The sequence below is a fragment of the Mobula hypostoma genome, chromosome 6 (genome assembly GCF_963921235.1).
Source record: "Mobula hypostoma chromosome 6, sMobHyp1.1, whole genome shotgun sequence".
NCBI classification, from domain to species: Eukaryota; Metazoa; Chordata; class Chondrichthyes; order Myliobatiformes; family Myliobatidae; genus Mobula; species Mobula hypostoma.
This window is the reverse complement of record NC_086102.1, coordinates 8,459,794-8,480,625: the sequence shown is the minus strand read 5'-3', so window position 1 is coordinate 8,480,625 and position 20,832 is coordinate 8,459,794. Positions and strand designations below refer to the sequence as shown.

The 20,832-nt window shown below is 43.4% G+C and overlaps 1 long non-coding RNA gene across 13 annotated transcripts in view; it reads left to right on the top strand.

The window, feature by feature from the left end:
• Positions 1 to 20,832, top strand: part of LOC134347806 (uncharacterized) — a 293,384-nt gene that overhangs the window by 184,745 nt on the left and 87,807 nt on the right. For all 13 annotated transcript variants that reach the window (XR_010018266.1, XR_010018260.1, XR_010018264.1 and 10 more), the window contains one exon: positions 15,183 to 15,258. This is a non-coding gene — a long non-coding RNA (uncharacterized LOC134347806). The remainder of the gene's footprint in view (positions 1 to 15,182; positions 15,259 to 20,832) is intronic.

Sequence of the window (20,832 nt, the reverse complement as noted above, 5' to 3'; positions counted from 1 at the left end):
TCTGCATTGCAGCAGATGCCAGTGAATCGACAGTACCAAGAAGAATACTCAGACCAAGTGGTTTGTGCCTCACATGGGCCTCCTCTCCCACCCTTCTTCATCCCCACTTCAACATTACATCCTTCTATTCCTTCAATGCTTCTGACAAGTTTCCCCATAGCTGGGCAGCCAAGCAGGAGTAAGACCAATACAGTAAATTGCTGGGTATTAAGGAATGTTGATGAACAGACAGATTTAAGGGTTCCAAATTGCAAGCTAGTTAGATTCAAGGGTTTTAGATTTGGGTTCATATTCAGATTCAGATTTATTTGTCACATATTCAGTACAGTGCAAAAGTCTTCGGCACACACACACACACACACACACACACACACACACACACACACACACACACATATATATATATATATATATATATATGTATAGCTAGGGTGCCTAAAACTTTTGCACAGCAGTGATTTAATTATATCCATTGCACTGTACTGCTGCCACAAAAAAAACATATTTCGTGACATATGTGAGAGATGATAAACCTGATTTTGTTATGGGCCTCTGTTGTGGACTGAGAGTGGGAAGGGGGCTGGGAGAGGGGAATCATAATTAGGAAAAGGGGAAGGGAGAGGGGGGGGAGCAAGAAGCACCTGAGAAACTTTCTGCAATGATTAATAAACCAATTGTTTGGAATCAAATCACCTTGTCTGGTGTCTCAGGGGTGTGTGTGTTTGCACCCGCGCCGACCGCCGTCCCTGGCACTCTTTCTCAGCCATTGGTCTCACACCCTCCGCCCTCCCTACTCACAACAACCTTTGCTCCTGCCAGATTTACAAACTCGCTCTTTGCTCCACGTTGACAAATACAGTACTGTGTAAAGGTCTTAGGCACCCTAGCTATATATATATGTCTAAGAATTTGACACAGTACTGTATATTGAAACATACAGATGAGTGCATCATTTGTATTAATACCAAGACACGCAAGCTGACTGGGAGTGTTGCCATACATTCCAGGTCGATAATTCCCTGAAAATAGCAACACAGGCAAATAGAGTGTTGAAATGGTCATATGGCATTCTTGCCTTCAGAGGTTAGGCGAGTTAGACCATTAGACAATAAGACATAGGAACAGAATTAGGCCATTCAGCCCATCGAGTTTGCCCCACCATTCTATCATGGCTGATCTCAGGTCCCACTCAACCCCATATACCTGCCTTCTCACCCTATCTTTTGATGTCCTGACCGATCAGGAACAATCAACTTCTGCCTTAAGTATACCCATGGACTTGGCCTCCACCACGGTCTATGGCAGAGCATTCCACAGATTCACTACTCTCTGGCTAAAAACCTCCTTACCTCTCTTCCAAAAGGCCACTCCTCAATTTTGAGGCTGTGCCCTCTAGTTCTGGATACCCCCACCACAGGAAACATCCTCTCCACATTCAGTCGGTTCCAATGAGATCCCCCCCGCAGTTGGGATGTTATGCTGCATCATTGCAAAACACTGGTTAGACTTCACATAGAGTACTGTCTGCAGGCCTGGTTAACACATATGATGTGATTTGTGCAGGGGGGAGTGTAGAGGAGATTCGTTAGGATGCTGCCTATACTTCATTTATTGGGGTGGTGGGTTTGGATAAGCTGGGGTCCCTGATGAAGAATCTCGACCCGAAACGTTGAATATTTATTTCCATCCACAGATGTTGCCCGATTTGCTGGGTTCTTTTCAAAGTTTCCGGCACCTGCAGAATCTCTTGTGATTTGAATAGGCTGGGGCTGTCTTCCCTGGAGGGTAGGTGGCTGACCAGTGACCTGATAGAAGTTTTTAAGATAATGAGAGATACATATAGAATAGCTGGTCAGAATCATTTTCTACGGTAGGAGTTTCAAAAACAAGAGGATGTAGATGAGAGAAAAGAGTATTAAAGGGGATTTGAGAGGAGTTTTACACAAGAGCAGTTGATATTTAGAATATTCTGCCAGAGGAGGTGGTGGAATTAGCCACAATTACCTCATTTAAGAGGCATTTAGGCAGTTAAAATAGTCGAAGGCATAAAGGGATTCAAGATTCAAGGTTGTTTAATGCCATTTCCAGTACACGTTAAAGGAGAATGAAATAGTTGTTACCCCGGCTCCAATGCAGCTAACTAAACACAATAAGATAAAGAATACAATAATAATAATAAACATCACACAATAAATATAAATACATAAGACAGCATATATACATACATTGATTGTATGTCCATAAAGTGATGCTGGACACAGGAGTCTCTGTACATAAGGTGACTGGCAGGAAATGATAAAGTAGTGGTGACTGGGGATGTGGAGGGGTGTGGGGTGCACCTGTTCATCAGCCTTAATGCTTAGGGAGATCTTGCAGATGATACCAAAACTGGGGGTGTAATGGACAGGGAGGAAGACTATCAGAGCTTGCAGTAGGATTTGGATCAGCTGGAAAAATGGCAGAAAGAATTTAAGCAACACACACATAATTTTCTCCAATCCTGATGAAGGGTCTTGGCCCAAAACGTCAACTGTTTACTCTTTTCCATAGATGTTGCCTGGCCTGCTGAGTTCCTCTAGCATATTGTGTGTGTGACTTGGATTTCCAGCTTCTGCAGATTTTCTCTTGTTTGAGTTGGAATTTAATACAGACAAGTGCAAGGTCCATCAATAGAACCACCCAGAGCAGGTCTTACAGAGTGAACGGTAGGGCACTAGATAGGGTTGTACAGAAAGCTTTTGGCACATTGGCCTTCATAAATCACATATTAAGTACAGGAAATGGGATATTATGTTGAATTTGTATAAGACATTGGTGGGGCCTAATTTGGAGAATTGTGTGCAGTTCTGGTCACTACCTACAGGAAAGATGTAACTAACATTGAAATAGTACAGAGAAAATTTACAAGGCTGTTGCCGGATCTGGAGGACCTGAGTTATAAGGAAAGGTTGAACAGGTTAGAACTTTATTCCTTGGAATGTAGAAGATTAAGAAGAGACTTTATGGAGGTATACAAAATTATGAGGGGTATGGACAGGGTAAACGAAAACAGGCTTCTTCCACTGAGGTTGGGTGGTACTACAACTAGAGATCATGGGTTAATGGTGAAAGGTGAAAAGTTTAAGGGGAACATGAGGGGAAATTTCTTTACTCGGGGGTGGTGGTGGAAAGAGCGGCCAGAGCAAGTGGTGGATGCAAGTTCAAATGCTATATGTTAAGAGAAGTTTGGATAGGTGCATGGATGTGAGGGGTGTGGTCCCAGTGAAGGTCGATGGGTGTAGGCAATTTAAATGGTTCGGCATGGACTAAGTGGACTAAAGGGCTTGTTTCTGTACTGCACTTTTTATGATTCTATGAAAGCAATGTTTTTGAGTCTGGTGAGTGCCTCATGGATGCTATGTAGCCTCCTCCCTGGTGGAATCCATGAGCAGGATGAGTGGGGATCTTTCATGAGATAGTCATGGTGCAGGCAAATAGGATTAGTATAAATGAGCAAAAAGGATAGGATTGGCATGATGGGCTGTAGGGCCTGTTTCTGGACTGTACAGATCTGAAAGTCTAAAAGACTCTGGCTTCTATCAAACAGACGGGGACAAAGATCGGGTCACTGGAGCTGTGAAACATATTTGAGCTGCCCAGTTCCATCCACAATACAAGTCTTATTTATCTATCTACCTATCTATCTGTCTGTCTGTTTATTTATTTATTTATTTAGCGATACCGTGTGAAACAGGATGCGTTGACCCACTGAGCTGCACAGAAACCCACCTATTTAAACCTAGTCTAATTACAGGGCAATTTACAATGACCAATTAATTTATGTCTTTTGGCACATCTTTGGGCTGTGGGAGGAAATTGGATCCCCTGAAAGAAACCCACGTGGAGGATGTCAATTCTCCTAACTAACGCCCCAAGCATAATAGCCTTGTTCTAACCGCTAAGCCACCGTGGCACCCAAGAGTCTTAAGACTATGAGACATAGGAGGAAAATTAGGTAATTCGGCCTAGTGAGTCTGCTCACCATTTCATCATGGCTGATCCCCTCTCAATCCCATTCTCCCGCCTTCTCCCTGTAACCTTTTACACTCTGACTAATCAGGCGTCCTCTGTAAGGAGATTGTATTCCTCCCTGTGAATGCGTGGGTTTCCCCTGGGTGCCCTGGTTTCCACCACAGTCCGAAGAAATACTGTTTAGAAGGTTTATTGGTCATTGTAAACTGTCCTGTGATTAGACTTGGATTAAGTAAGTGGGTAGTGGAGCAGTGAGTCTCTTTAGGCTAGAAGGGCCTGTTCCTCGCGGTATCTCTAAATGAATAAATGTAGCTCGGAAAGAATTGGGGAGCATTAGCAGTGAAGGCTTGGAACATATGGCAAAAGAGAAACTATTGGGTGTGAGGACCAGTTCTGTCAGACAGATGAGGGTGATGATGACTAGGAACTGGTTCGTGCTGTTGCCTTTATTGTAGTGCAAAAAAGAGTTGGTTTCACAGAAAAAGTGAACTGCATCATTTGCACTAACAACCAATGCAACCTAACCATGTGCTGGGGTGGGGGTGCGGGGGGTTGCACAGCCTGCAAATGTCACCACCCATTCCAGCGCCAACATAGCGTAGCATTTTTAATCCTTTGTTGCTGCCAACACTTCCAGGACACCTGCATAAATTAACTGGCACAGTGAGGATCCTGTACTATGAGGTGCCCATCCAGGGACCATCAGTTAAACAGCTCTCGGCACAAGATTGCTCTTCTTATCCTGAAGACTTAGAGTAAGAACATAAGAATGTAAGAGCATTGCTTAGTAGGGTTTTTTTTACTATCACCAAAAAATTTTCAGCCTTTAAAATAATGTTTTGCTTTCTTGAGACATTGTAACTGTTGCTTACTTTGATGTACTCATGTTATTTTGGATAATAATAATAATAAAAAGATTTGAAAAGAAAAGAAAGAATGTAAGAGCAGTAATAGGCCACTTGGTCCCTCCAGTCTGCCCCACCAGCCAACATAATCATTGTAGATGTGCTCCAAGCCTCCTGTTCTCTTCTGTGCTGTTTCCCCAGAACCCTTGGTTCCCTGAACTTCCTACAGCACATCTCCTTCCTCTTGAGGTACTCCCAGTGTTCTAGCCTTCACAATCCTCAACCCGGTGGAAAAGATTAAATAAAGAGCAGTTAACGGAGAAAGTGCATATCTTTCTGAGGTTTTCATAGCTCCAGGTTACAGCCAACTGCATGGTTTCTGCAGGACGTGCAACCGTACAGCACAGGAAAGGCACTTTGGCCCACAATGTTGTGTCAAACCAATTAATTTGGTAATCAGATGGCCAAGTAAACTAATCCCTTCTGCCTACACAATATCCATATCCTTCTGTTATCCTCACATTCATGTGGCTATCTAAACATCTCTTTGAAGTCTCTAATATATTTGCCTCTACCACCAACCCAGGCAGTGCATTCCAGACACCCCCACTCTCTGTGTAAAAACATTTTTCCCTCACAACTCCTTTGAAATTACCCCCTCTCTCCTTAAATGCCCCCCCTGGTATTAGACATGATTACCTTGCAGAAAAAGATACTGTCTGACTCAGAGAAAACAGTTCACTCCAGGGAGCAGTTTGGGACCCCTTATCTTAGAAAGGATGTGCAAGCACTGGACAGGATTCAAAGGAGGTTCCTGAAAATGATTCCAGAATTGAACGGCTTGCCATACGAAGAGTGTTTGATGGTTCTGGGCCTGTACTCACTAGAATTCAGAAGAATTCATGGAAACGTACCGAATGTTGAAAGATCTTGATAGAGTGGATGTGGATAGGATGTTTTCTATGGTGGGAGACTCCAGAAGCAGAGGACACAACCTCAGAATAAAGAGGCATTCTTTTAAAACAGAGATCAGAAGGTACTTCTTTAGCCAGAGAGTGGTGAATCTGTGGAATTTGTTGCCGCATGCAGCTGTGGAGGCCAAGTCTTAATGTGTATTTAAGGCAGAGGTTGATAGATTCTTGCTTGGTCAGGGCATTAAGGGAAAAATGAGGGCGGAGGTAGGGGCAAGGCAGGAGATTGGGACTGAGAGGAAAGTTGGATCAGCCATGATGAAATGGCGTAGCAGACTTGATGGGCCAAACGGTCTAATTCTGCTCCTATATCTTATGGTCTTATGGTGTAAAACAAGCCAAGTTTGCCATCCTCCCATAATAGCACATGCCCTCTAATCCAGACAGCATCCTGGTAAACCTCTTCTGCACCCTTTCCAAAACCTTGACAAAGGGGTGACCAGAACTGAGTGCAATACTCCAGATGTGGCCTAATTAGAGTTTTGTAAAGCTGTCATGTTTACATGTTGACAGCCATATTGTTACTCAGCAGACAACCAGACAAAGCAGCATGATAATAGCTGGATGATCTGAGCTACAACGCATTTTGTTACCAAAATAAACTTTATTCATAATAACAAATATTAACAAGAATGAACTGAAGGCATTGCACTTCAGTTCTGCCAAGTTTGGAGGATTGTGTACAATCTTGGTCACCACATTTACAGGGAGGATGTAAGAGTTTCAAAGTCAGTGGAGTTTATTGTAATATGCACAAGTACACGTAGGTACAGGTGTAGCAATTCACAGGCATAGGTTGAAAACATTCGCAAGAAAAATATAAATGTGCTGCCAGGGGGTAATGGTGCAAGCAGATACGATATCAGTGCTGGGGGGTTATTTAGACAGATGCATGCACAGGCAGGGAACGGAGAAATATAGACCACGGGATAAGTTTATCTCAGCATTATGGTTGGCACACACACTGCAGGTCGAAGAGTCTGTACCTGTGTGGATCTCGTTCTGTGTTAACTGTACCTTGTCATATGATTGGTGGTTGTCCATCGTATCCAACGATGACAGAAAAATCAGTGCATGATTACTTAAAGTTATTGCTCTGGGACAGTTCCAGTCTTTCCTAGAAGTCTAGGTCCAGTGGAAGCAGTATTCGTCACAACTGTGGTCTTTCTTGTTTGCAGTGGATGACCATGACTACTTCTGTACCTTGTCATGCCGTTGATTCTTCATGAAGTGTTGCAAAACTGCCGTCCTTTTCATTTGGTTTCACTGTTGATCTCATTCGCCCGGTCCGCTGGAGCTAACTTTACATGCTAGGGCAGGCACGTCCCTATCTCACCGGGGTATGAGGCCCGCTGGCTCCCTTCACCTGGTTTAGCCGCCTGTCACAGTGGTGTACCGGGGCGAGGGTGCTGCTGTATGCAAACAGCTACTTGGAGCAATAGGTGAGATCTGAATGTCTGGTGAGGACCAAAGGTGAGCGAGTTACCCCAGATTGGACATGGCAAGCGTCTTCATCAGAGGTGTTACACCCTCCATGGTCACCCCATACAACACAACTCAAACTTCTTCGAAGTTTGCACAGATTTGGTGTGTCATCTAAAACTTTGCCGAACTTCTGTGGATGCACAGAGAGAGCATCCTAACTTGTTGCATCGTTTCTTGGGCTGGAAATACCAAACCCAAGAATGGAAAAGCCTACAAAAATGCTGGATGCAGCCCAGTCCATCAGAGGCAAAGCCAACCTCACTACTGAGCACATCTACAAGTGGCACTGCACAAAAAAGCAGCATCCATTTTCAAGGACCCTCACCATGCTCTCTTCTCGCTACTACCATCAGAAAGGAGGTGAAGGAGCCTTAGGTCCCACAGCATCAGGTTCAAGAACAATTATTACCTTATAGCCATCAGGGTCCTGAACCAGTGTGGATATATATGTAGATAAAGAGAATGAACCAGAAGCTACTGACATCAAGACCCAGAAACTACTAACAATACGTGGAGGATTCCATCCAAAGTTCAACATTGAGCAACTGTACACTCGCCAGAATGGAAGAGGACCAGGACTTGGAAGTGAGAGAGGCTACAGTCCTGGAAGAAATGCAAATCATCCATGAGTATGTCAGGAAGATGGCCCCTAAGGCCATCCTGCTAGGAGAATACCGCAGACAGCAGGGAGGGGATACAGAAATGGAAGTGGGTGAAGCAGACCCAGAGGACCAGAGGCCACGGCAGGACAAGCCACTGCATGGGATGTGCCATTGTCAGATCTCAGAGGCGGCTGACATAAGAAAGTCCTACCAATGGCTGGAAATGGCAGGGCTGAGGGACAGTGCAGAGGCTCTGTTCGTGGCTGTACACGAGAACAGGCGCTGAGCACAAGAGCGATAGAAGCAGGGGTCAATCACACCAGACAAAACTCAAGATGCAGACTGTGCAAGGAATCCACTGAACCCATCTAGCACATAGTAGCAGGATGCAAGATACAAGCAGGGTCAGTATACATAGAATGGCACGTCCAAGTTGCAGGAATTGTGTACAGGAATATCTACGCTGAGTGTGGATTGGACACTCCCAAATCCAAATGGAAAACATACGAGAAGGTAGTGGGAAATGACAGAGCTAAGGCCCTGTGGGACATCCAAATACAGACTGATAAGCAGGTATTGGCCAACCAACCAGACATAGTAATACTGGACAAGGAACAAAGAAGGCAATAGTAATAGATGTGCCAATCCCGAATGACAGCTACATGAGGAAAAAAGAATACCAGAAGCTGGAGAAATACCAGGGCTTGAAAGAGCAGATAGAAAGGATGTGGAAGGTTAAAGCCAAAGTAATCCCGGTGGTGATAGGAGCACTTGCGGCTGTGAATGGGAGAGTGGCTCCAACAAATCCCGGGAACAACATCTGAGATCTCGGTCAAGAAGAGCTCACTACTGTGAACAGCAAAAATACTGCGTGGAACCCTCAAGCTCTCAGGCCTCTAGGCCTCCGGGAGAGGGAGTGTGAGATAGATAGATAGATAATTTTTTTGCATATTTTGCCTTCTTCTGCTCATTGTTTGCTTTGTCAGTCTTTGTTTCTGTATCATTTTTCATAAATTCTATTGTATTTCTTTGTTTTCCTGTAAATACCTACAAGAAAATGAATCTCGAGACATTTAGTACTTTGATAATAAATCTACTTTGAACTTTGTGATGTACGCATCAAATAACTGATCCCACAACAATACTGGCACTATGAGAGTCACTCTGGTTTGAACGGCTTTAAACTCTTGCTCTTCTGATTGAGGGGCGGGAGCGTTCCTGACCAAGCCAAAGAGTTTTAACAGATTCTTTTTCCTTGTTCGGTTAGTTCATTCTACTGGTGAAGTAACATTGGGGGTTGTGGGGGGGGATAATTTTTAAGTGCATCTAACATGCCAACAGTAAATTCCAGGTAATAATCTAGAGTTGAGAAAGGAATCAGAACGGGGGGAAAATTGTTAACACAACACGCGTTGGAAAAGGCTTCATCAAGATGTTATTCTGCTTTTTTGGCCCATGCACAAAATTCTTGACAAGAGGCCCTTGTGAGTCCAGGAACTCAGCCAGAAACCTTATCCTTACATGACCCACAGTTAGGAGCCGAGTCTCAAATTGTCTTTAGAAACAGGATTCTGTGGCAAGCAGCCCTTCCTGTGAGGATAAAGTTCCTTTTAACATTGCAGTCTCCACTTGACAGCTACTTGGAGAAGCAATCGGCCCATCATAGCTGTTCTAGCTCTTTGAAAAGGCTCTCCAATTAGTAGAACACCCTTTTCTTTCCTTAAATCTTAAAGCCCTAAATCCTTCCCTTTGAAAGGTTTATCCAATTATTAGCAGATATTCCACCTGATTAGACCACACTTGGAATGTTGAGTTCAGTTCTGGTTCCCTCCACATAGGAAGAATGTAAAAGAGAGGGTGCAGGGGAGATTTACCAGGATGCTGCCTGGACTGGAGAGCATGCCTTATGAAAATTATTTGAGCAAGATAGGTCTTTTCTCTTTGGAATGAAGGAGGATTAGAGACGACTTGATAGAGGCGTACAAGATGATAAGAGGCATTGATCGAATAGATAGCCAGAGACATTTTCCCTGGGTGGAAATGGCTAATACCAGGGGGCATAATTTTAAGGTGATTAGAGGAAAGTATTCGGGGGGGGGTGGAATAGCAGAGGTAAGTATTTTACACAGAGCGAAGTGGGTGCAAGGAATGTCCTGCCAGTAATGGTGGTAGAGGCAGATACTTTGGGGACATTTAAGAGCCTCTTAGATAGGCACAAGGATGATAGAAAAATGGAGGGCTATAGAAAATGGAGGTGAAAGGGAAGTGTTAGATTGATTTTAGAATAGGTTATACGGTGGGCACAACTTCATGGGCCGTAGAGCCTGGACTGTGCAGTAATGTTCTATGTTCTAGTCTCTCTTTTCCTCCTGGATCTGTCTCTGTCACCCTCTCAGACAGCACATTCTAGATCATAGCTTGCTGCTCGCTGCGTTTAAAAAAAAAATTCTTTTTGTCTCGGTTCTACATCCTTTGCCAATTATTGTAATTCTTTGTCCTCTCGTTAGCGACTCTTGCCAATGAAAATGCTTTCTCCTATTTTTCTTACTAAGCACCCTCAAGGAACTTTATAAAGTGCGCATATGACTGAGTGCAAGATTATAACGCTGGCACAGAAATCAGCCCTGAGGTTTCCATTTGATGGAAAATGGACGCCGGGCTGTAGAATCCATTTCCCAAAAGAGTATCTGGAAAAAAATAACCTCACACTGGAACAGGTTCCAATTTAGCCAGTCCCAATAAGTTAATAAGCCTGATTGGAGAGAATACCAGTCTGTTTTCTATACTTCAGCTAAGGTCAAGTTTATATTCTAGAAATGGTGATGCAAGAAGGTACAAGAAGCCTCAGGATCCACGCGACCAGGTTCAGGAACAGTTATTACCTCTCAGCCAATAGGCTCTTGATCCGGTGTGGATAACTTCAATGAACCTCATTCCCCCATCACTGAAATGTTCCCGAAACCTATGGAGTAATTTTCAAGGGCTTTTTATCTCATGTTCTCAATATTTATTTCTTGTTTATTTATTATTATTCTTACTTTCTTTTTGTATTTGCACAGTTTGTTGTCATTTGCACATTTGTTGTTTGTCCATCCTGTTGGGCGTGGCCTTTCATTGATTGTATAGGCCACAAGAAAATGAATCTCAAGGTTGTATATGGGGATGTATATGTACTTTGATAATAAATTTACTTTGAACTTTGAAGAGATTACAGATGCTGGAATCGAGAGCAAAATGTAAACTGCCAGAGGAGGTCAGTGATTTGAGCAGCATCTTCTAGGGGAAAGGGGTGGATCGAGATCTGCATCTGGAGCAGATCTGATCCTGATGCCAGACCTCAACCTTCACTTAGCCTTCATAGATGCTACTTAACCTGTCTGGTGACATACTAAATATCCTCAAACTCCTCATGAAATATAGCTGCTGTCATGACATCTTTGTAATTGCATCCATATGTTGGGCCCAGGATAGATCCTCAGAAATGTTGACCCCAGGGACTTGAAACGGCTACCATTTCCAATGTTGATCCCTCAATGAGGACTGGTGTGTGTGTTCTCTTGACTTCTCCTTCCTGAAGTCCACAGTCAATTCCTTGGTCTTATTGACGCTGAGTGCAAGCTTGTTATTACAGCAGCGCTCAACCAACTGATCTATCTCCCTCCTGGATGCTGCCTTGTTACCATTTGAAATTCTGCCAACAATAGTTGTGTTGTCGGTACATTTATGGATGCCATTTTAGCTGTGCCTCGCTACACAATCGTGGGTATCAAGAGAATAAAGCAGTGGGAAAAGCACAAATCCATGAAGTGGGCTAGTGTTGATTGTCAGCGAGGAGGATATGTTATTTCCGATCCGCACAGACGGTGGTCTCCTGGTGAGGACGTCAAAGATCCGGTTTCAGAGGGAGGTACAGAGGCCCAGAGTTTGGAGCTTGTTGATTAGAACTGAGGGTATGATTGTGTGGAATGCTGGCTGTAATCAATAAACAGCAGGCTAACACTGGCATTACTTTCGCCAGGTGATCCAAAGCAGAGTGAGAGCGCAGTGAGATTGCATCCACTGTTGACTTATTGTGGCGATAGGCAAATTGCAGTGGGACAAAGTTCTTGCTTAGGCCGGAGTTGATTCTAGCCACGACCAACCTCTCAAAGTACTTCGTCACAGTAGATGTAAGTGCCACTGGGAGATAGTTGTCAGCAGATAGTCACACAGCCCATTGAGTTTATTGCTTAGAACACAGAACAATACAACCCAGTGACAGCCCCTTTGGCCCACAATGTTGTGCTGAAACAATTAAATTAGTAATTAAATACCCAACAAAACTAATCCCTTCTGCCTACACAATGACCATATCCTTCTATTTATCTATCAAAGAGCCTCTTGAATGCCTCTGTCAAATTTGCCTACACCACCTCCCCTGGCAGCCGCCACTCTCTGTAAATAAGCAAACTTCCCCTGCACATCTCCTTTGAACTTTGAGCGCATGCTTGGTGATAGATACTGTCTGTCTACTCTATCTATGTCACTCATAATTTTATAAATCTCAATCAGATCTCTCTTTTGCCTCTGCTTCTCTATAAAAAAAACAACCCAAGTTTGCCCAAGCTCTCCTTATAGAACATGCCATGTAATCCAGGCAGCATCCTTATAAATCTCTTCTGCATCTTCTCCACAGTTTCCACAGCTTTCCTATAAAGAGGCAACCAGAAATGAATGTAGTACTCCAGATGCAGCCTAACCAGAGTTTTACAAAGCTGTATCATAACTTCCTGGCATTTGAACTCAAAGCCTCAATGAATAAAGGCAAGAATGCCATACATCTTCTTTACCACCCTGTCAACCTGCGTGTAGCCACTTTCATGGAAGTAGGAACGTTGACCCCAAGGTCCTTCGGCTTTGTTCTTAAATACAAAATGGGGTTGTCCATGGATGCCAGCTTTATCATGGGCACTAGCTGCCCCACCATCGAGGCATCACCATCCAGGACGTGCCCTCTTCTCATTGCTACCACCAGGGAGGACTTACAGGAGCCTGAAGAAACACACTCAATGATTCAGAACCAGCTCTTCCTGTCACCATCAGAATGGTCCATAAACACTTGAACTTCACTATTTCGCTCTCTTTTGTGCTAATTATTTATTTTAATATATCTTATTGTAACTTATAGCAATTTTTTATGTATTGCAATATTTTTGTGCCACAAAATAACACATTTGACTACCCATGTCACTGATAATAAATTTAATTCTGATCCTGCGTGGTCCTATGAAGGAAGTCTGGCTATGATTCAAGGTCACTGAAAACAAGTAGACTCAACAGAAAGAGTCTACAGGTATGTTGTCTTGTAGGTTTGGGGTTTCCCATCCAGTCTCTTTGCATGCCTGGTGTTTTTGATGGAGCAAGGCAGTGTGTAGGTTGGTGAACTGGGGTGAGTTGCACCCTTGAACCAGGTCAGTGTTCTGATGACACCAATGGCTACCACAACACTGAGAATGGCGAACTGGGAAATCCAAAACAAGGGGGACATTGTGGCAAATTAGGGGGACAGAGGTTATAGAGTCTAGCGTACTACAGCACAGAAACATGCCCTTTGGCCTACTTAGTCTATGCCAACCTGATATTCTGCCTCATCCCATCTACCTGCACCTGGACCATAGCCCTCCAACCCCTTAACATCCATGCACTTATTCGATGTTCTTTTAAATATTGCAGTTGAACTTACCACCACTTCCAGTGGCAGATTGTTCCACATTCACACCACTCTATGAGAGAAGAAGTTTTTCCTCAGCTTCCTCTTAAATATTTCACATTTCACCCTAAAACTATGACTTCTAGTTCCAGTCTCACACAACCTGAGTGGAAATGCCTGTTTGCATTTACCCTTTCTTTACTCCTCATAATGTTGTATACCTCCATCAAATTTCCCTTCAATCTTCAGTCTTCCAAGGAATTAAGTCACAGCCTGTGAAGAAATGAGGTGTGTAGAAATATTCTTTTCTTAGAGAGCAGAGGACAAGTTGAGCTGAAGGGCCTGATTCCATGATATATTACTGTATTACTCTATGGCTCTATAACTCAATGATTTGAACCTCCCAACTTAAGGTCCAGGGTACTACCTCTGTTGGCCGAAGACAGTAATGCACCAAAGTCAATGGTGCATTTTGGGATATGGAATAAGCTTGGATGGGGAGTCTTGGTCAACATGGACCAGTTGTGCCAAAGGGCCTGTTTCTGTGTTGTATACAGCGCCTATAAAAAGTATTCACCCCCTTGGAAGTTTTCATGTTTTCTTGTTTCACAACATTGAATCACAGTGGAGTTAATATGGCCTTTTGGCACTGATCAACAGAAAAAGACTCTTTCTTGTCAAATTGAAAACAGATCTCTACAAAGTGATCTAAATTAATTACAAATATAAAACACAACATAATTGATTGCATAAGTATGACCCCAATCAAGTCAGTATTTAGTAGATGCATTTTTGGCAGTAATTACAGCCATGAGTCTGTGTGGGTAGGTCTCTGTCAGCTTTGCACATTGAGACACTGCAATTTATCGCCATTCTTCTTTACAGGACTGCTCAAGCTCTGTCAGATTGCATGAGGATCATGAGTGAAAAGCCCTTTTCAAATCCAGCCACAAATTCTCAATTGGATTAGACCATAAGACAGGGGAGCAGAATTAGGGCATTCAGCCCATCAAGTCTGCTCTGCTATTCCATCATGGTTGATCCCAAATTCCACTCAATCCCATACACCTGCCTTCTTGCCATATCCTTTGATGCCCTGACCGATCAGGAAATGATCAACTCCCGCCTTAAATATACCCATGGACTTGGCCTCCACCGCAATCTGTGGCAGAGATTCACTACTCTCCGGTGAAAAACAAAATCCTGCTTACCTCTCTTCTAAATGGTCAACCCTCAATTTTGAGGCTATGCCCTCTAGTTCTGGATACCCGCACCACAGGAAACATCCTCTCCACATCCTCCTTTTCTATTCCCTTCAACATTCGGTAGGTTTCAATGAGATCCCCCTCGCCACCCCCCCCGCATTCTTCTAAATTCCAGTGGGCACGGGCCTAAAGCTGCCAAACGCTCCTCATATGTTAACCCCTTCATTCCTGTAGTCATCCTTGTGAACCTTTTCTGGACTTGCTCTAATGAGAGTTCAAACTACAAGCAATAATGCTGCATCACCTAAATCAATGCTATTTGAGGCTGAAGGAATTTATCTATTAAAATTTTAAAGCATTCTATTTACTTGCAGGAAATAAATGAAGTCTGACAAGACATGAACGAAATGAAGGAAACATCCAGTGACAGACCATAGCTACAAGACAGAGGTACATATTCCATCCTATTGCACTGGTGACTGATGACTTGTTATGGCCTTGCACTTTATTGTCTTCCTGCACTGCAATTTCTCTGTAACTGTAACACGTTACTCTACTGTTGTTTTATCCTGTACTACCTCAGTGCACTGATGTAATGAATTCATCATTGTGAACAGTATGCAAGACAAGCTTTGCACTGTAGCTTAATACATGTGGTAATAGTAAACCCAATTTGAATGACCTCGCAAGGAGTGAATAATGAAGAAGATAGTGTAGAACTGGCCTTCCCGCTTCCGGTTTGAAGTAGTCTTCCTGACACCTTCTACGAGGTGGATTATGTTTGTACTTGTCCAATGGCTATAAATTTGCATTGAAAAGTCTTGTGGATTTGAATAATGCTGTGGAAATGAGCTTGAAAGGACCTGTTGCAGGTACTGGAGAGCTTGAGTCATAAGGAGAGACTGGTTAGGCTGGGACTGTTTCCAATTGAGTGAAGGAGCCGAAGAGGTGAACTTATAGGGATTTATAAAGTCATGAGGGGCATGGGTGAGGTGACATGCAGTGTTGTCTTGTGCCTCTGCGACTCTCATAGACTCTGTTGTGATCATGGCCAGATAATCAATTCAGACAAGTCCCAACCAGTGGGTGGCAGGGTGGAGATATGTATCTACCAAAGAATGTGTAAGGTGCTCCTTCCCTCTGCTAGCCTACAGGTCACCTTTGAGCAAGGTGTAGCACCTGCCTAGCTTCTCCCCCTCTGCTGATCAGGGTCATGTGAAGCCAATGGAGCAGGTAGTGGATGGTCATATGAGCAGCTGGTGCATATCACAAGTCCTGGTTATGCAAACATTGACGCCAGATAGATAATCTCTGAAGAGTATTGAGAATGGCTGGGGTCACCCGTCTTGTAAAGATATTGCCCAGAAGAAGGCAATGGCAAACCACTTCTGAAGGAAAATTTGCCAAGAGCAATCATGGTTAAGATCATGATTGCCCACGTCATACAACATGGTGCATATTAGCTTTACTTCTGAATTTTGGTCTGGGTAATTGTTTGGGGTGGCAGGGTGGAGATACAATACCAAAGGAGGTGTAAGGCACTCCTTCCCTCCACTAGTCTGCAGGTCATCCTTGGGCAAGGTGTAGCACCTGCTTAGTACCCCCCCCCCTCCACCGATCAGGGTCACGTGAATTCAGGGGAGTAGGTGGTGGATGGTCGTATGAACAGCTGGTGCACATCACAAGTCCTGGTTATGCAACCACTGACACCAGACAGACAATCTCTGAAGAGTATTGAGAATGGCTGGGGTTACCTGTCTTGAAAATACACCATGATTGGCCAGGTCATTTGACACAGCACCTAATGATGGAGATAATGAATACAGTGGATTCTAGTTAATTATACACGCCAGTACATTTTGGCCCAGTTGAGCAGCTGCCCAATTTGGCTGACATTTCATGGAAACAGTTAAAAAGGTATAAAAAATACAAATTACCATTTAACAGGGTAAGAAATTATGTCTTTAAATAAAATACAGAACAAGTTAGAACATTATCAACACTATGACAGTACAATAAAATAGTGTTTTAGTTCGTGATAGATATCGACGGAGGAATTCATCGCTGCCATGTTCTATGATTGACTGTAAATGAACAAAGTCCGTGCAGGCACCAAGTGCAGATAATGGATTGCCCTCCTTGCCTTCCTGCATGAAGAAATGGCGTAATCCAACAATAAATTTCTTGGCATTTTGTGTAGTCACTAGCTTAAGTTCAGATGCTTTCCATTTGGTCCAGTAGCGTAATTTTTTTGGCTAGTGTCAAACCTTTTCGTGACATATTTGCAAGGGTATAAAATTTTTAAAGCCAAAGTTAAAAAAAAAACAAAATTTTCAGAAATCACTTCTTTTTGAATCATCGTCCGTTAGCCTAAATGGACAAGTACAAGCAAGTGATGCTGTTTAAAAACAGTTCGCTTGAAGTACAGTGTAGTGTCTAACAGCCACACAAATACCTGTGATTGATGCTAGTTAGAAACTGTTCAGCAACAGTCTCTTGTCCCAATTAAGCGGCATTGTGTCCCAAATAAATCGGGGGAATCCCGGGTATTTTATTGATTAGTTTTTGTTAATCTTAGAAATTAGCCAGGATTCCCTTCATATATTTGGGACAATATGCTGCTTAATTGGGACAGGAGACTGTTGCTGTACAATTTCTAACTAAAAACTGTACCAAAAAAGTGGCTGTCCCGATTAACAGATGGTCCAATTAACCAGAATCCACTATATTGACTGACAGATGAATTTTGAGCACAGGATACAGGGGATCCTCCTGTTTTTCATTAAACTAGTGCCACAGGTTCTATTGCATCGGCTTTGGAGGGCAGGTGGACCACTCTCTCTCTTCTGAAAGACAGTGCCTTTGAAAGCACAACACTCCCTCAGTATTATCCATGGGATATTATAGCAGAATTATATAGCACAGGAGCCAGTCTAAGCATATGGGCCAGATCTGGGGAAATGGAACTAGCAACTTGGTCAGCATGGAGGAGTCGAGCTGAAGAGACTGATTTCATGCAGTACGACACTATGACTGTAGTCCCATTTGCCTGCAATGGCCATTACCCTCTAAAGCAGGGGTTCTCAATCTTTTTTATGCCATGGACCCCTACTACTAACTGAGGGGTTTGTGGGCCCCAGGTTGGGAACCCCTGCTCTAAAGCTTTCTTATCCATGTACCTGTCCAAACCTTTTAAATGTTATAATTGTACCCATCTCTACCACTTCCTCTGGCAGCTCCTGTCCACATACCAGCCACCCTTTGGTTAAAAAGAACTTGCCCTTGATGTCTCCTTTAAATCTTTCCCCTCTCAACCATACCTGTCATCATTTTAAACATTTCTATAAGGTCACTCCTCATTCTCCTCTGTTCCAAGGAATAAGGACCTAACCTGGCCAACCTCTCCCTATACCTCAGGCTCTCTTCTCCTGGCAACATCCCTATAAACCTTCTCTGTGCTCTTTCCAGTTTAACCACATTTTTCTATGGCAGGATGACAAAAACTGAGCACAGAACTCCAAGTGCAGATTCACCCGAGACTAATGTAACTGCAATATAACATCCTATCTTGTACTCAGTGCCCTGACTGATGAAGGGCAGCATTCTAAATTCATTTCTCACTACTCTGCCTGCAAGTGACACCGCTTTCAATGAACTATGCACTTATACTCCGAGGTCTCTCCATTCCATTTCACTCCCTAGTACCCTACCATTGAGAGTAGAGAATTTGCATCAGCTGATTCCTGCATTTCCCATAATACCCCAGTGACTACACTCCCAAATAATGAACTTGGAATAAACCTTTGGTCACTAAAGATCTCTATTTCATTTTTAGATCTTGTTGAGCTTTTCTCAATGAATTTTCATCAATGTTGGAATTGATCTGGGTCATGATTGTGCTTTCCCCTCTTTCAGAATTAGTATCAGAATCAGGTTCATTATCACTCACATTCCCAAAAAGTATCCAATAAAGTGGCCATTATATGTCTGTTCATGGTCTTCTGCCACTTCAAAGTTCAATGTGTTGTTCATTCAAAGATGCTCTTCTGCACGTCACTGGTGTAATGCGTCGTTTTCAGAGTAACTGTCACCTGTCAGCTTGAACCAGACTGGCCATTTTCCTCTGACCTCTCTCATCAACAAGGCACTTTCGCCCATCGAACTGATGCTCACTGGATGTTTTCGTTTAAGGCACCATTCTCTGTAAACTCTAGGGAATGTTGTGTGTGAAAATCCCAGGAGATCAGCAGTCTCTGAGATATGCAAATCACCCCCTCTGGCATCAACAGACAAAGTCACTTAGATCACATTTCTTCCTCATTCTGATGTTTGGTCTGAACAACAACTGAACCTCTTGACCATGTCTGCATGCTTTTATGCACTGAGTTGCTGCCACGTGATTGGCTGATTAGATATTTGCATTAACGAGCAGGGGTACAGGTGTGCCTAATAAACTGGCCACTGAGTGTGTGTTATGAAATTTGTTGTTTTGTGGCAGCAACATATGCAATACCAAAAAATACTATCGATTAATAAAAGACCATATAAATAAATAAATGATGCCAAATAAAGGAGCAAAAGAGTGAGGTAAGTGTTAATGGGTTTACAGTCCATTCAGAAATCTGATGGTGGAGGGGAAGAAGCTGATCCGGAAATGTTGGGTTAGCGTCTTCGGGCTCCTTTACATTCTCCTTGAATGTAATAATGAGAAGGGGCCATGTCCTGGATGGTGAGGGGCCTTCATAATGGATGCTGCTTTTTTTTGAGGCATTGCATTTTGAAGATGTCCTTGATGGTGAGGAAACTAGTGCCCATAATGGAGTTGGCTGAGTCTGCAACCTAATCCTGTGCAGTGGTGTCTCCAGATGAGGCAGTGATGTAACCAGTCAGGACGCTCTCCCCAGTACGTCTATAGAAATTTGCTGGAGTCTTTGCTGATATACCCATCTCTCTTCTGCTGTGGGACCGCTCACCCCTCCCTTCCTGTGCTCCCACACACACTCCTTGCGGTTTGGTAACTGACTCCAACCCATGCAATTTTCATGACCTCATCTGGGGGAGGCGAGATGTCCTGCAAATTTCCTGAGTGGAGGACATAAAAAAGATCCTGCTTCAGTCTTTCTTTCAGGACTACATGTAGTATAAGCTAAAACAATAACAATGGAGAATAAATATAAGAGATTCTGTAGATGCTGGAAATCCAGAGTAAAGCACACAAAATGTTGGAGGAACTTAGCAGGTCAGGAGGTATCCATGGAGGTGAATAAACAGTAGCTGTTTCAGGTTGAGAACTTTCATCAGAACTGGAAAGGAAGGGGGAAGAAGCCAGAGTAAGAAAATGAAGGGAAAGGATGGAAGACAAGCTGGAGGGTAACAGCTGAAGCCAGGTGGGTGGGGGAAGGAAATAAGTAGGGAAGTGATAGGTGGAAAAGGTAAAGGGCTGAAGAAGAAGGAATCTAATTGGAGAGGAGATGGGGCAGCATGATAGGGTAGCGGTTAGCACAACGCTTTACGGTAGAGGTGACCCGGGTTCAATTCCCACCACTGACTGTAAGGAGTTTGTATATTGTACCTATGACCACGTGGGTTTCCTCCCACAGTGCAAAGAAGTACAGGTTGGTAGGTTAATTGGTCAATGTAAATTGTCCTGTGATTAGGCTGGGGTTAAATCGGGGGATTGCTGGGTGGAGTGGCTCAATAGGCCGGAAAAGGCCTGTTCCACACTGTATCCCAATAAAGGAGAGTGGGCCATGGGAGAAAGGGAAGGAGGAGGGGCACCAGGGAGAGGTGATAAGCTGGTGAGGTGAAAGAGATAAGAGGCCAGAGTAAGGAATTGAAGAAGGGGAAATGGAGAGGGAAAAATTGCCAGCTTCGATCTTTTTTTTAGGACTGCACATACGGGAAATTGTAAAGCTACTTTAATGCATGAATTATTTATTTAAACCGCAGGGCTTGGCACAATATCTGACAATGAGAAGATAAAAAGATAAAATGTGTGATGCATCTCTGCATTTCGTTGTTTGG